The sequence below is a fragment of the Neofelis nebulosa genome, chromosome 2 (assembly GCF_028018385.1).
Source record: "Neofelis nebulosa isolate mNeoNeb1 chromosome 2, mNeoNeb1.pri, whole genome shotgun sequence".
Taxonomy (NCBI): Eukaryota; Metazoa; Chordata; class Mammalia; order Carnivora; family Felidae; genus Neofelis; species Neofelis nebulosa.
Window position 1 is genome coordinate 75683671 of NC_080783.1, and position 15947 is coordinate 75699617.

General features: G+C 40.2%; 1 protein-coding gene across 5 annotated transcripts in view; it reads right to left on the minus strand.

Annotated features, from left to right (window-relative positions):
* GPD2 (glycerol-3-phosphate dehydrogenase 2) overlaps positions 1–15947 on the minus strand; it is a 220100-nt gene that overhangs the window by 88634 nt on the left and 115519 nt on the right. The gene's annotated exons all lie outside the window — the stretch shown is intronic.

The following is a 15947-nucleotide window of genomic DNA, read 5'->3' on the forward strand; positions in this document are numbered from 1 at the left end:
CAGGGAAATGTAAATCAAAACCACAATGAGATATCACGATACCTGTCAGAATGCCTAGTATCAAAAAAAGACAAGAAATAACAACTGTTGGCAAGGATGTGGGGAAAGGGAACCCTCATACACTGCTGGTGGGAACGTAAATTAGTGCAGCCACTATGGAAAACAGTAAAGAGGTTCCTCAAAAAATTAAAAATAGGAATATCACATGATACAGCAATTTCCACTTCTGGGTATCCATCTGAAGAAAATGAAAACATTCATTGAATGGATAAAGAAGATGTATTGCATGTGTGTGCATATATATGTAATATCATATTACATATATGTTATATATTTCATTACACATACATATGTAATATTACATTACATATATTTCATATATGTAATATATACATAATATTCCATTACATACATTATACATTCGATTACATATATATATATATATATATATATATATATAACTCAGCCATAGAAAAGATAAAATCTTGCCATTTATGATAAAACAGAGAATATCATAGTAAGAGAAATAAGTCAAAGACAAGTACTATATAGGACATCACTTACATGTGGAATCTAAAAAACAAAACAAATGAACAAACAAAACAGAAAAAAGACTCCTAGATACAGAGAAAAAACTGATGGTTGCCAGAGGGGAGGGGTGTAGGAGATATGGGCAAAAAGAGGTGAAGGGGATTAAGAAGTACAATCTTCCAGTTATCAAATAAATAAGACACAGGGATGTAACGTACAGCATAGGGAATATAGTCAATAATTTGTAACAACTTTGTATGGTGATGGATGATAACTAGACTTACTGTGGTGATTATTTTGTAATGTATATAAATACTGAATCACTATGTTGTACACCTGAAAATGATATCATACTGTATGTCAATTATTCTTCAATTAAAGAAAAAGTGAGTATGTATATAGTATTTGTGTCAGGCACTATTATAAGCGTTTTGCCTTTTTCTACTCATTTAATCCTCTATTAACCCTATGAGTTAAGTACTCTTGTGATGGCCATTTTACAGAAGTAACTAGACAAAGAAAAGTTAAGTCATCGGCCCAGGATTAACACAGCTCGTATACAGAAGGGCTGGGAACCAGCCCCCGCAGTGTGCCCACAGACCAAGTTTTATATTGCTACACCACATTGACAGCATATAATGTGAGAAAAAAAAAAATAAACAGACTTATTAGTTGTAATAGGATGAGATACCACCAGTTGCCAAATGCAGGAAGTTTTTGGTTTTATGGTATGATTTTTTCGTGGATGTGTTCCTGAAGAGTTCTTCCAAAAACATTTTTTTTTAAAGATACAGCACTATTGAGGGGAATTTCTTTAATTTCTGACACTACATTTAAAGCAACATTTTATTTTTGCTGATTTTTTTTTTTCCCATAAAAGCTGGGAAGTGTTGCAACTGAGAAGTGAAGCACCAAGTTTATTTCAGAGGCAGTAAACACAGCCTAAGGCCCTACTTGTCATAATTATGACAAGAGAAAGACTCATATGGCTTCACATGGCGTTGAGTCTCAAAAACACATCTGCACTCCACCTTCTCTAGAATATCTTGACTGAGGGGAAACAAAGAAGAGAAAAGCAGCCAGAATAAAACAGCAGTGGTAAGTCACAACACCCTTTAAGAACAGAGGTACAGTAAAACCTTGGACTGCAAAGACCTTGTTCTGAGAGTGTTCCACAAGATAAGCAAACATTTCTAATACATTTTTAACTTGATAAGCAAACATTTCTAATACATTTTAACTTGCGATACGAGTAGCACATGCCTCCGAATGTCACATGATCACAACCGAGCCAATGGTTCTTTCTCTCTCTCCCTCTCTCTCTCTCTCTCCCCCCGCCTCTGTGGGATTGTAGGTGATTGTCTCCCATGCTCAGAGTCTGGGTCTCAGGCTGTGCAATGTTTGGCAGAAATCAGTGATTTTTCAGAACGCTGGAAGATGCCCACAACTGTCACTAGCATATTTTTTGTCACTTCAAAACACCTAGGGACAGTCCTTTGCTTTTCCATACACGAGTAGCTTAGGAATGCTTTGCTTCATTCTAGGTCAGGCTGCCTGCAGATATAGACCCTTTCCTTGGCTACCTTATTGCCAGTTACATTAAATACAGTGTATGACAAGAGTTTATTAATACCGTTAGTGACATGAAAGTCATCCTACACAATAACCCTCCTCTCTCGTCCCCCTCACGCCAGCCAGGAAGGTTTTCAAAGGTAAGTATAGGGTACTGTGTTCATTTTTCTTTATATTTTGTATTTTATTATTTTGTATTATATTCCAGTACTGTAATCATTTTTATATGAATATTTTTGGGTTGTGCAACGAATCATCTGAGTTTCCATTATTTCTTATGGGGAAATTCACTTTGATATACAAGCGCTTTGGATTACAAGTGTGTTTACAGAACAAAAACCAAGGTTTTACTGTATTTGTGCTCCACATCTTCCCAGACCAGCTCTTTCGAAGGCAATTTGTTTGAGCAGGAATCTGGAGGATAAGCTCCACTAAAAGACTGACTCAGAGATTCTAGGAGAAATCTCGGAATGGCAACATGCCCTAAGTTATCTGAGAGACCAAAACTCTCACAGGACACCTCAGCCACACCACTTACTCATGCAGTCAATATGTAATAGAGGTCTTCAGAGATTCTATAGAATGGAGGCCAAACAAAAAGGTAAAGAGGCAATCATAATATTGCTGAACAGGCAGAGTTAAGTAGAGAAGAGGCTACAAGAGCCACAGGAGGCATGACTAATCCAGACCCGAGAAGGTTTTCTGGAAATCATAGCTACATCAAGTCAAGAATGGCTAATGGGCATTAGTTGGATTACAATGCCAGGAAACGAAGTGAGAACGGCACGTGCTAAAACCAGAAGTCATGCTAATGCATTTCTTTGCTCAGCACACTGCTTTCTTAAAAACATGTATTACACATCCAATATTTAAAAGTTCCTATATTTTATACATAAATGAGGATTTCTGAGATAAAGCTGCCAAAACTGCACAGCAGCTGCTGCCCTCGGGCAGGGATTGTGTGTTCTTATTAGTCCAGGGCTCCCACTCACTGATTTCATGCTTTTATCTCACCAGTCTGGCCCCCGTACACATAGAAGTTTGCCGACCCTGGTCTAAAGACAGGATAGGCCAATTAATTTGATTCAAGATCGGATGCCTAATTCAGCCACTGAATCCAGAAGAAAGGAGAGTCCAGGATTCCAAGATACAAAACAAACTTCCTTTTGTCCAGTAGAATTCTAACCACAGCTCCCAAACAAAAAATTCTTATCCTAGTGGAACTGGGAAAATATTTAATATTACTCTGATATTGTTATTTCTGATATTTAATCATGATCATCTATGGGGAAGTGGACTTTTTTAAAATTTATAAGCAAATTTTCATCTACACTGTAAAAAGATGAAATTCCTCCAGAATTTTGATAGCAAACACATAGTTTTTGTCAAGAGATTGGCACCTGTGAACAGAGAACTGAAAGTTAAGTTCATCATCTTTGAGAGTTTATATCCCACAGAACAGAACAGGATTCAAAACGCGATCAGTTTTACTATGTCTGTGCACCATTAGACTTGCAAATTAAAAAAAAAAAAAAAAAATCCTAGACATTTGCAACTTCAGGTGAGACCGAAAACAAGATCTAATAATTAGTGTCTATTTCTGAAAGAAGTGCATATTCAAAGACCACACGCAATTAACAACCAGGTTGTCCTGTAATCACGTGCAGTAATAACTGGAGTATAAAGTAGGGTTTCATGCAAATCACTTTATACGGCAACTATCTCTCTCCCGTATCGTGTGATTCAATCACATCTTGGTAATGGAACTGTTAGAGTTAAGGGAAACTGCCCGGCCTTTTGTTGTCACTGAAAAAGACCAACAATATTTGTATTTTCCTGGAAAGGAAACACAACCTGCATCTCCTTACGGGGAATCTTAACATGTTTTAATGGCCTTCACCTCCTGAATCACTTCGGGACTGCGAACAGTGATGTCTTTTCTTTTACTTACATGACAGTGAGCAGCATTTCTCCCTGTGAGCATACTCAGTGAGGGACTCATGATTACTCTGTGGGAACAGTTGCTAATGGGTAGACTGTCCTCTCCACTGGGGACCAGAGAAGAAAAAAACAAGTCCTTCCTTCTGGGGATGGCTGAGATGGGAGTGGCAGTGCACCTACAAGGTGTTACCCCGCCTTTAAGTGGCTGCCATTCATTTGAGATATCACAGAGAAGCTCTCTGAACAGCTCATGATATAGCCAAACTATTAAATTGCAAAACTTTTTCTTAAGTTTATTTTTATTTATTTTGAGAGAGAGAGAGAGAGAGAGAGAGAGAGAGAGAGAGAGAGAAAGAGCAAGTGGGGAAGGGGCAGAGAGAGAGTGAGCCCGAATCCCTAGTAGGCTCAGCACTATCAGCACACAGCCCAACAGCGGGCTCAAACTCAGGAACCGTGAGATCACGACCTGAGCCAAAATCAAATCGGACGCTTAACTGACTGAGCCACCCAGGCACCTCAAGCTGTATAATTTTTTTACGGCTGAAAAAGCGGCAAAACCCTTTGGCTCTGTCTGAATCTACTTCAGGTAAACTCATATCATAACTGATTACATGATCTGAGGTTTTGGGGGGATATGTGTTACTGGTTCTCAAATAAATATTTCAGAAAAAATGTATTTGGAGTTGTCTCAACTTGATACTGCTCTACTAACAGCTCTTCTAACAGCTGTGCTAAGAACCAGAGGATCTGGAGAGGAAGCCTGGGCTCAGGCTGGACAGAGGGGGAAGAGCCAGTCCTGGGGTCTGCCCGGCTGCTACTGGTCCTCACACTCTAATGAGCTAGCTTCTACAGGTCTAACAATTACCACAGAACAGAGGCATCCTTTGACCACTAAGGAGAGTGAGGTTAGTTATTCCTTGTGCAGGTAATGGAGACAATCAGAATTTGATCCCAGGTTTGACTCCATATTCCATGACCTCAGCTATGCTGGGCTCTCTTTGTACGTGTAGCTTATCTGGGTCCCTTGATCCACCAGCCTCTTGGGCACCCATAGAGCAGGGAGCCGTCAATGACCATCAGTGAAATCAGAAGTCTTAGGGAGTCTGCCTAGCCCGTGGCCAGCTGCACTGGGCAGTCAAGTTGACATCCAGGGTTCCATGAAATAGCACTTTTTCTTAAAAACCTCCCCAACACATACATCTGGAAGTGGATACAGGGGGTTCATCCTTCCCCCATCCGTCTCAGGTGAATAAAACTCTGACCCAATGAGACAAATGATCATTTCTCAGCTTTACAACCCAGATGGCCCTCAGCTACATTTTACCTTGATGTTCAAAATAGTTCTGGGTCAAATTTGTGATGCACACTTTCCATTTCTCTTGTGGATTAGTTCTTCAAATATACACTTTTTTATAACATTTCTAGTTTCTACTCACAAGCATATAATTAGATCTAAGAATGTCTTTGTTGAAAAACCACAAATTGCAAAATAAGGGAAGCGAGTAAAATCAACATCGCCGATTTTCTTCTTAATCTGCCCAAACTCTACCTAGAGGAAGCTGTCCTAACACAAACATAATTTAACTATTAAGCTAGAAGATGGGGAGAAGGAAAGGGAGTGAAGGGACTCTCCCCAAAGCATTTATAGAAAGTTTCCTCAGTTCCACAATATCCTAAAAAGTTTCTTAAAGAGGCCTCAAAATGAATAAATAGTTGAAAATGAAATGCAAAGTCAAATCAGAATGAATGTCAATGTTGCTCAGTTAGCAACAGCCTAGAAGCTCACCAGCTGTCAACGCTAATCATAGCTCAGTCGTTGACTCACTGTGTGACCTCTAGCAGTACAGTTAACCTCGCTGATTTTGTATGCCAGCAATAAAATAGCATTGCAAACTCCTCGAAGGCCTGATGTGAGTTATAACTCAGAGATATTGCCATGGCCCCGTGTTGAGAGCTAAGTGTTAAATAAAAACCAAAATTATAAGGAAGATGATAGGATGCTCTTCAAAGAACATTTCCAGCTCTGCCTGCATAATTTTAGTGCTCTGATGAAACATGCCTCTGAAGAAACAGTTAACCATATAGAGGAGGTAAGAATAGTTCAAACTGGCCTTATGGAAGATACAGTGTACTCATAGTCCTCATCACGCTTTAGCTATCAGAGGCAACCCCAACACATTCCGTTGTGTTTCTAGGAGAAAAACAGTTCTTCCAGGAATCTATGCACAGAGTTTTCAACGAGAGAAGCAAGTGAACGGTAGAGTCTTTGGCCTATACTCTAACAATAAAACTCTCATCAAAAGAAATGCAGCTTGCTTGTCAATCAAATTAGAAGCTAAAGTCAGGACACAGATGTAATGGCTAGATGCTTAAAACTTTTTCTCTTCCTCCAGAGAACACTGCTGGATTGCATTTCCCTCCCACCCTCCCTTAGCATTGGGTGGAAATGATCCAGTGGGTCAAAAAGTACTATAATATGCCAGAGCCACATAGATCTCTGAATGATTGCCACAAGCAGGTCCCCCATCTATCTTCACTGAACTGTACTATGAGGAAGAAATAAGCCCTCATGGTGATAACCCAGTGAGCTCCGGCAGTTGTTTATTACATCATTAGCTTGCTCAAATTAATACACAACTATGAGATATGTTTAGCATTACAACCCAAGATTCACAACTCACCTACCCTGCATACAGTCTATACATAGTTCAGAATACTCCCCTCGTGGATAAAGACCCATCGTTTACAGAAAAATAAGTCCGTACATATAAAGCTCGAAGGACAATCAACTGATGAATGGATAAAGATGTGGTGTATATATACAATGGAATACTACTTGGCAATGAGAAAGAATGAAATCATGCCATTTGTAGCAACGTGGATGGAACTGGAGGGTATTATGCTGAGTGAAATAACTCAATCAGAGAAAGACAGATACCATATGTTTTCACTCATATGTGGATCCTGAGAAACTTAACAGAAGACCATGGGGGAAGGGAAGGGGAAAAAACAGTTACAAACAGAGAGGGTGGGAGGCAAATGATAAGAGACTCTTAAATACAGAGAACAAACTGAGGGTGGATGGAGGGGTCAGGCAGAGAAGAAAATGGGTGATGCGCATTGAGGGGGCACTTGTTGGGATGAGCACTGGGTGTTGTATGTAAGCGATGAATCACAGGAATCTACCCCCAAAACCAAGAGCACACTGCATACCCTGTATGTTAGTCACTTTGACAATAAATCATATTTTAAAACAACAAAAGAAAAAATAAAGCTGGAAGGACAGATCATCAAACACAAGCCCCACTAAGCCACAGTGCAAAGACATTTCTACCTTTATATTTGATATAATGCTGAAGCCACAGCTCTTTAAGCAGGCAGATGGGACCAAGGAGCCTGTTACTTAACCACTAATCCATTCTCCTCCTTAATATGCATTTTTCATTCGGTATCTAACACTATCGTTCCCCACCTAAACATTAAAGTCAACAAAAATGAAGACTGTTTCAAGAACAGTTGCCATTACAGAACTCCATAAGATCTTTTTAAGAAAAAGGCTGTTTATGAACCCATGAAAATGCCTCTGGAGATGGTTATTAGAACAAACAAGTCTCGTAGCTGGAACTGACTAAGTTAAGATCAATCTGGTAAGCATATAGCAAACGTGTCATGTAATAATTTCAGCTACATCAGTGCTCAGGAAGATTATACTGATTTCAAAGCCACAGATACTCTTTAGCTTAGGAACCAGAAGAATATTTATAACTGAGGTTAGATTCTTAAAGATATTAAGCATGCTCAAAAAGTAAATAAACTGTTACATCCAAAGATGCTACTGAAAAGTAATGTGAGTGGAATTTTTTATAATTCAAAATTTCTTAACTGACATCACATCTTAAGTACTGTGCTTATGATTTTAAATTTTATCTGTGTGTTTGTTTATTTTATAGGCTTTATTCTGTATAGCAGTTTTAGAATTACAACATTGAGAAAAAGATCCAAGGGTTTTCCACATACCTTCTGCCCTCATACATACTTTGCCTTTATCAACAACATTCACCAGAATGGTGCTTTTTTTTTTTTTTTTTTTTTTTTTTTTTTAACCAAGAATGAACTTACATCGACACATTAGAATCACCTGAAGTTGACAGTTTACTTAAGAGTTCACTCTTGGGGTGCCTGAGTGCTCAGGTCATGATCTTATGATTTGTGATTCTGAGCTCCACATAGGGTTCTCAGTTGTCAGCACAGAGCCTGCTTTGGATCCTCTGTCCCCCTCTCTGTCTCTGCCCTTCCCCTGCTCATTCTCTCTCTCTCCCTCTCTCTCTTTCTCTCTCTCTCTCTCTCTCTCTCTCTGTCTCAAAAAAAAAAAAAAAAATTAAAAACACACACACACACACAAAAAGAGTTCACCCTTAATGTTGTACATTTTATGGGGTTGTACAAATGCATGATAACATATATCCATCATTATAATATCACACCGAGTAGTTTCACTGTCCTAAAAATTGTCTGTGTTCTGCCTATTCATCTCCCCCACACACCCTGGGGGCAATCCCTGATCTTTTAACTGACTCCAATAGTTTTGGAGACTCCATAGTGGAGTCCTTCCATTCTCATTTTTTCTTCCATGTCTCTTTGTGGCACAATAGTTCATTTCTTTTTAGTATTGAATAATAGTCCATTGTCTGGATGCACCACAGTTTATCTGGATCTTCACCTACTAAAGGACATCTTGCTTGCTTCCAAGTCTTAGTAATTATGAATAAAGCTGTTAGACACACTCCTGTGCAGGTTTTTGTGTGAACATACTTTCCAAGTCTTTTGGGTAAATATCAATGACAGTGATTGCTGGATCGTACGGGAAGAATATGTTTAGTTTTGTAAGAAACTGCCAAACTGTCCTCCAAAATAGCTGTACCATTTTGTATTCTCACCAGCAATAGATGAGGCTACCTACTGCTCTACATCCTTCACCAGCATTTGCTTATGATTTTTATTTCTCTTCAACAGACATTCATCTGAACTTCATGTTTCTCTACCCTCTACCAGCTTCTCTCTCCAGCAGTTAATAGAAGCCACATTAAGCCAAACAAAAGCTCAGCTATGTAAATAAATCTAGTGTTACAGCATTCTTGCTACGCCTAATAGGGCTAGATCTGTTTCATATGTTCATATCCTACATCAGGGGAAGGGAAAGTATTAGACAGATACTAAAGACCTGCTTTGTGGCAGGTATCATGATCACTGGCTTGTATACACTGACTTGGTGCTTGGCAGGGGGGAAAAAGAAAACCTAGGATTAAATGACATTAACCTACTTTATGAAGAAACAGGAGTTCTGAAAACTTGCATAAACTGTGCACATGAACAGGCTCACCAAAACCCCGCCACACTTGTGTAACAGACAAATTCAGGAAGCTAAATATCTGTTCAATCGGGGGGTCCGTTAAAATAAGTCCCAAAGTTGATCTTACTTTCACTAGAGATGATCATTCTATTTTTACTCCTTCTCCATTCCCATCTTTTATATTTGGAGTGGCTGGTATATAAGTCAAAAGGCTCTGCTTTATTAGAATCTCTTACAAATAATGTATCGAGAAGAGACCGAAATTACGAATTAAAAAAATGTGCTCAAAATTCCTATGGATTTTAACTGTTCATACATCACTTTGCCTCTCATTAGCACATGTATTTTTCCTTCTAAGTTTTGATGATACTAACAATGGAGGTAATATAGTTTTACCTGTAATTCAACTCACGTAACCCATCACCACAACCATTTCTTCATGTTCCCCTAATTCATGCACATAGCAGAGTGAATTCTAGTATTTTGTAAGCCATTCACAAGTATAGTAAATTACTAACTCCTACAAAGTAAGAGGCTATTTTGCAAAGCATAAAGATCCTGTCAATAATTACTAGTACTACATCAATGACTGGAAAATAATAAGCCTAATTGCATTCCACTTTAAGCTAAAATGATACAAGAGAATCTTCCCTCCCCCCCCCCAAAATGGACCTTGTTAAAAATAGTTTTTCATATGTTTCACCATAGAATTCCAAAAAATAGCATTGTACTATGTAAAATTAATTTATCAAAAATGCTCTAGTCACATAACTTTTTAGAAACATATCAGCCGTATAAATCAAGCCTGTCATAACTCATAAAAAGCCTAAGGGGGGAAAAAAAAAGAGAAGAAACAGCAGGAACTTCAAGGAATTTATTCCTTACAACAGAAAACAGAAAAAGAGTTTAAGTCAATAATTGGGATTGTCCACCTGGTTATTGGCTCATTGTCAGATCAGGAAGCAAGGCAAAGAGAAAACAGAAGGTATTTGTACACCTGCTTTCTAGCCATTCTCTTACAACCTCAGAGGAAGGACATACCATTGCTGCAGATCTCAGAAGTCTTAACAAGGTAGCCCTGAATGCAAGGATCGCCAGGAACAAGAACAACGTTCCTGCTGCTTACAGCCACACTTTATATTCGTATCACCCGGGAATCCAATACTAGGTCACACTTTTTGAAAGCCTACTATGTTCCAGAAACTCTTTCAGGCTTTATTGCTCTTCAACAATCTTGGGAGGAAAGTACCTTTGTTCTCCCTATTTTACAGACAAAGGAAAATGAGGTCCAGAGAACTTAAGAAAACTGTCCATAGTCTCTTAGCTCTTCAGTAGAGCTAAGTGTTGGATACAGGCAATCTTTGTCAAGATCATACTCTCCTCCCGTATGTTATATCGCTCTCGAATGGAAGGAAATTCAATCAGCGAGAATCTCTATGTTCCCTGATTCCAATACAATCATTCCTCAAACTGAAAAGAGACCTTGATTTCCATACCCTGAAGCCCATTCCCTGCCTATGCAAGGTACAGGAAAAAAAAAAAAGAAAAAAGAAAAGAAAAAAAAGAAAACTTTCGCATCCGGGCTTTGAGAAAGCTCTCAGTGGTTTTCAGGCCTCACCTCAGAGCTGGCTCACAAAGCCCACTACACCTTCAGAGTGGGTAATGGAAGGAACAAACTGAGTATGTATTACGTGAGAGGGCCCAGACCTAAATAGACCTCAGACCTAAATAGATCTTTGTTACATCAACCACACCTCTGGGGTTAGAAAGAAGCCCACACCATCACACCAGTGTTTCCAGTTAGACCTAGAAGGTATGAAATAAACGTTGAGTTTAAAAAAAAAAAGTTTCAAAAATTCCTTTGGTCTATAATGAAAGGCAAAAGCCTGGGGCAACCCTCAGTCAAATCTTTGCACACCTACCCTGTTTTTGCCCCATTCTCCCCGGCCACCCGCCTTCTTCCCACCTCCCTGAGGAACCCTCATATGCAACCCCAACTTTAACACTCTCTACTTCCGCTCCTCACTAAAGTTTACTGGCTCTAAAAGTACCCAAGGCCTTCTCTCCTAATTTCAACTCCCCTCTCCATCCATTCTGGTCTCCCATTGGCTTGAAATTAGAAAAGAAGACGCACCCATGAAGTAACACTTTCCCTTCACTAGAGATAAAGGAATCACTAACGAGCATCCTGTCCCCAGAGGAAGACTGGATGTCTTCCAAGTCCCTTCCAATCAAAAGTTTATTATTAAACAGACCTCTAGTAAATAGTGAATGGTAAATAACTTGCTCTCAAAACTCAGCACACCACTGCAGAGGTGCTTGCTTGCCGCACCCCTGGTGGGGATTCAAGTGGTAAGAGGTTTAGACCCACTCCTCAGCCTCCTGGTCCTTGGAATACAGCTGGTCTGGGGAGAGGAAAACCAAGACTTTGTGGAAACTTAATCACCTATTTGTGGGTGAGGAAATAAAAGGAGAAAAATGAAACGAATAGGAAGCCTCTCCAAGACCACTCAAAAAAAACCCTACATGCGTAACTGAAGCGAGCCTGAAAAGTGGATGCCATTTGTGGCCACAAAACTCCTTTTCTGCAGGGATACACGGTCAAAAAATGTCAGCCATCATTCATCCCTTTTCCCCCCTCAGCTTCCTCACTGGAATAGGAAAATTTAGGTTGCTCCAGCTTCAAAAGAAAATAATAATAATAATAATGATAGTAATAATTAGTGATATCTCCTTAAGTCATGATATTCATCCCTTCTAACTCTGATGTATTTATCTCACAAGGAAAAAAGTCTCTAGGCTTCCCTTGGGTCAACGACGGATACACCTGATCACTGAAAAACAAAATATAAATTTTCACAATATGCTCGTATGAGGGAAAGCCATACTATGAAGTGAGACCAAAAAATCATTACTATTACCTCTAACCCCCAACTTGCCTCCGGAAATGCCAGAGTCTCCCAAAGGTCTCTATCTCCTCACCTACAATAGCTTTTATTCAAGCAAGTGGCTAAAAGGTAAGTGAACAAGATCTTATTTGATTTCATAGTGTTTTCTGTTTAATAAAAAAACCCAAAAACTGAATGTATAAGAGCTTTCCTTCTATTATCCCCCTCGCAAATACAAGGTAATTAAACTGTAGAATTGATTTCAAAGGCTTTGTGTGAGCTGGCCTGGCACGTAAACACTTAGACACAGCACTGTCTTAGTCAAATGTGCTTTAACAATTGACCAACTTTTACAATCAACCCGTTTGTTTTCGGAACGGGTATTTAAGGTAGGAAGCTTCGTGCTCCAGCTATCAAATGAGCACCGGTTAGGAGTCAAAGGAGACACAACAGTAGGTGCGGGAATGCCAGCAAAATGTGCCTGGACTTGAACTCGACAGATGGCTTTCTTATACTTCAGTATCTTGTACTTTCAACACCAACTTATTCTTAAAGGAGAACAATTTATCAGTTAGAATCATCTTAGAAGACTGAAAAAAATATAAAAACACAAGCCCATACTTTAAGCATTTTATTGCTCTGCAGAAAAATGGAGCATTTTTAAGGAGACAGCTTCTACACAATGTAGCCAAACAATGGGTATTAAGGGGCAGATTTTTTCTTGACCATTGAAAAGCCCCCAGAATGGCTCTGATTGGCAGATATTTTCTGAGAAAGGACAGCTGAGGCCCCTGGTCATTTTATGTCAGTGGCTCAAATGAGTTGTCTCCCCTCCCCCCTCACCTCCCCTCTCTCTCTCTCTCTCTCTCTCTTTTTTTTTTTTTTCCTAATCCCTAGGGCTACATACCAACCTGCTACCCAAAAATATGCTCATGGTAGTGGCTTTAAGGGACAGGAATCACCACAAAAGAATGCACATGCTTGGGTGAAAGTCTTATGCAACTCATTGATTGAATATGCCCATGGTGATTCTTCTCAAAAGAACTTGTCACATTAAAATTATAAATGACTTGAAACTGCTGGTATCTGTTTCATTTCGCTACTAGGGTGGTCAGGATGTCTAACTTAGGAAGGAGAAAATGGCAAAATGACCCAGAAATCAAAAGACCCTTGTTTTGCCTTGATTTTACTGACTAAAATTCACCCCTACCTTGATTGATTAGAGGCAGTATCGACTGTTCACTCTGTGAGATTAAGAAAAAGCAAACAGATGGGGGCACCTGGGTGGCTCAGTCAGTTAGGCGTCTGACTTCAACTCAGGTCATGATCTTGTGGCTTGTGAGTTCGAGCCCCGCTTTGGGCTCTGTGCTGACAGCTCAGAGCCTGGAGCCTGCTTCGGATTCTGTGTCTCCCTCCCTCTGTGCCGTTACCCCACTCGTACTCTGTCTCTTTCTCTCTCTCAAAAGTAAATAAACATTAAAAATTAAAAAAAAAAAAAGAAAAAAGAAAAAGAAAAAGCAAACAAACAAAACATATGAAACAGTATTACCCAAGCACAAAGTAAAGTTATAAACTCTGAAGTAGAACATGCTCGCTGTGGGTTACAGAGATAAATCGCATACAAATTTGGCAACATTATATTAGATATTGTGACCTCTGGTGCTGGCATTTGCCAGTGTCATTTCAGATGGCCCTGGTAAAGATGGCAGAAGTAACCCAATCCATTAAAGCCCATGTCCCAGACAGAACTGCACTTCTGAAACAGCTTCAGCAGAAGCAGCATCGTTTCACACTTATTTTTTTTTTTAATTTTTTTTTCAACGTTTTTTTTTTATTTATTTTTGGGACAGAGAGAGACAGAGCATGAACGGGGGAGGGTCAGAGAGAGAGGGAGACACAGAATCGGAAACAGGCTCCAGGCTCCGAGCCGTCAGTCCAGAGCCTGACGCGGGGCTCGAACTCACGGACTGCGAGATCGTGACCTGGCTGAAGTCGGACGCTTAACCGACTGCGCCACCCAGGCGCCCCTTCACACTTATTTTTAAGCAACCGAGGCAACTGAGCCTTCATGAGGGCAGCCACCACAGCCTTAGAGTTGAGACTGCGTAGGTCACAGCGTTGAGACTGGCCAGTGCCCACAAAGACGATGGCTTTGCTTGTGATGTAGGTCATAGAAATAGCAGCTCCCACCTTGTCATCGATGGTATCAAATTTGGTAAGGACGATGCCGTCAATGAGCCGAGGCGTTTGAGCCATAGAATGGTCAGCCAAGGCTCCGTTGAATTTGCCCAGCTGGTCCACGGCCTCATTGCCTACTAAGGTCTCCCCCACAAACAGCACCAAGTCGGGTGTGTTGACAGTAATGAGCTTAGCCAGGGCAGTCATTCGAGGGGCATTCCTTGCATGCAAGGAATAGTGCATCGGGGGCGCCTGGGTAGCTCGGTCAGTTAAGCATCTGACTCTTGGTTTCAGCTCAGGTCATGGTCTCACGGTTTCGTAAGTTCAAGCCCCGCATCTGGCTCTGCACCGGCAGCGTGGAGCCTGTTTTGGAATCCTCTCTCTCTCTCCCTCTTTCTACCCCTCCCCCACTCATGCTGCCTCTGTCTCCCTCAAAATAAATAAATAAACTTTAAAGAAGTAAAAAAATGAAAACTAAAGGAATAGCGCATCGGGCGTGATCCATGAGTGAAGACGCGCTTCCTAGCAAGTCAGTCAATAATACCTGCAAGGCATACACCTGGGGAAGCCTCACGGGCAATGTGCTCACAGGTAAGAATGAAAAAGACTAACGCAACCTATTCAATTCTGTCTGTCTTTAGGAAGAAGCACTAAAAATGAGCCTTTGTGCATGTGTCTGTTTTGTGTTTTGTTTTTAACTATAAGCCAACAAGTTGATTCTTTTTTTTTTTTAATTTTTTTTTTTAACGTTTATTCATTTTTGAGACAGAGAGAGACAGAGCATGAATGGGGGAAGGTCAGAGAGAGGGAAACACAGAATCTGAAACAGGCTCCAGGCTCTGAGCTGTCAGCACAGAGCCCGACACGGGGCTCGAACTCACAGACCGCTAGACCATGACCTGAGCCGAAGTCAGACGCCCAACCGACTGAGCCACCCAGGCGCCCCAAGTTGATTCTTCTTAATATGTGTTTTTAAAGTAGTATTTCTCATTCAGGACCTGGACTCTAAGGACTGTGGCTGGCTCCATTGTCTTGGAACACAAAGAAAAAGACAAGGGCAAGACAACCCATGGCGTCAAGGCTCTCGCAAAAATGCAAAAAATGAGTAGTTAACAGTCTGGCTGCAAACAGCTTCCCAAATTCCTTTACCTTCATCTTTGAATCGAGAATGCACTACCAAGCTGGTATCATAAAATGCCCCGGTGACATGGGGAAGGGAGAGCAGGAGACTAATACTAATTACTAGGGTGACTACCAGCATTTCAAGCCTAAAAGGAACAAAACCAGTCATCAAAATTATTTCCTGGCATCAATTTGGCATAGTTGTAGTGCAAAGGGAAAAAAAAAAAAAAATTAAAAATAAAATGAAAATAAACTGAGCCCTTCAAACTATTTGGAAACTTCACACCAATCTCATTTCATGGCTTTCTCCCATTAAAAATTTTATCTACCATCAAGTGATACTACCTAAGTAAGAAAACCTTTAA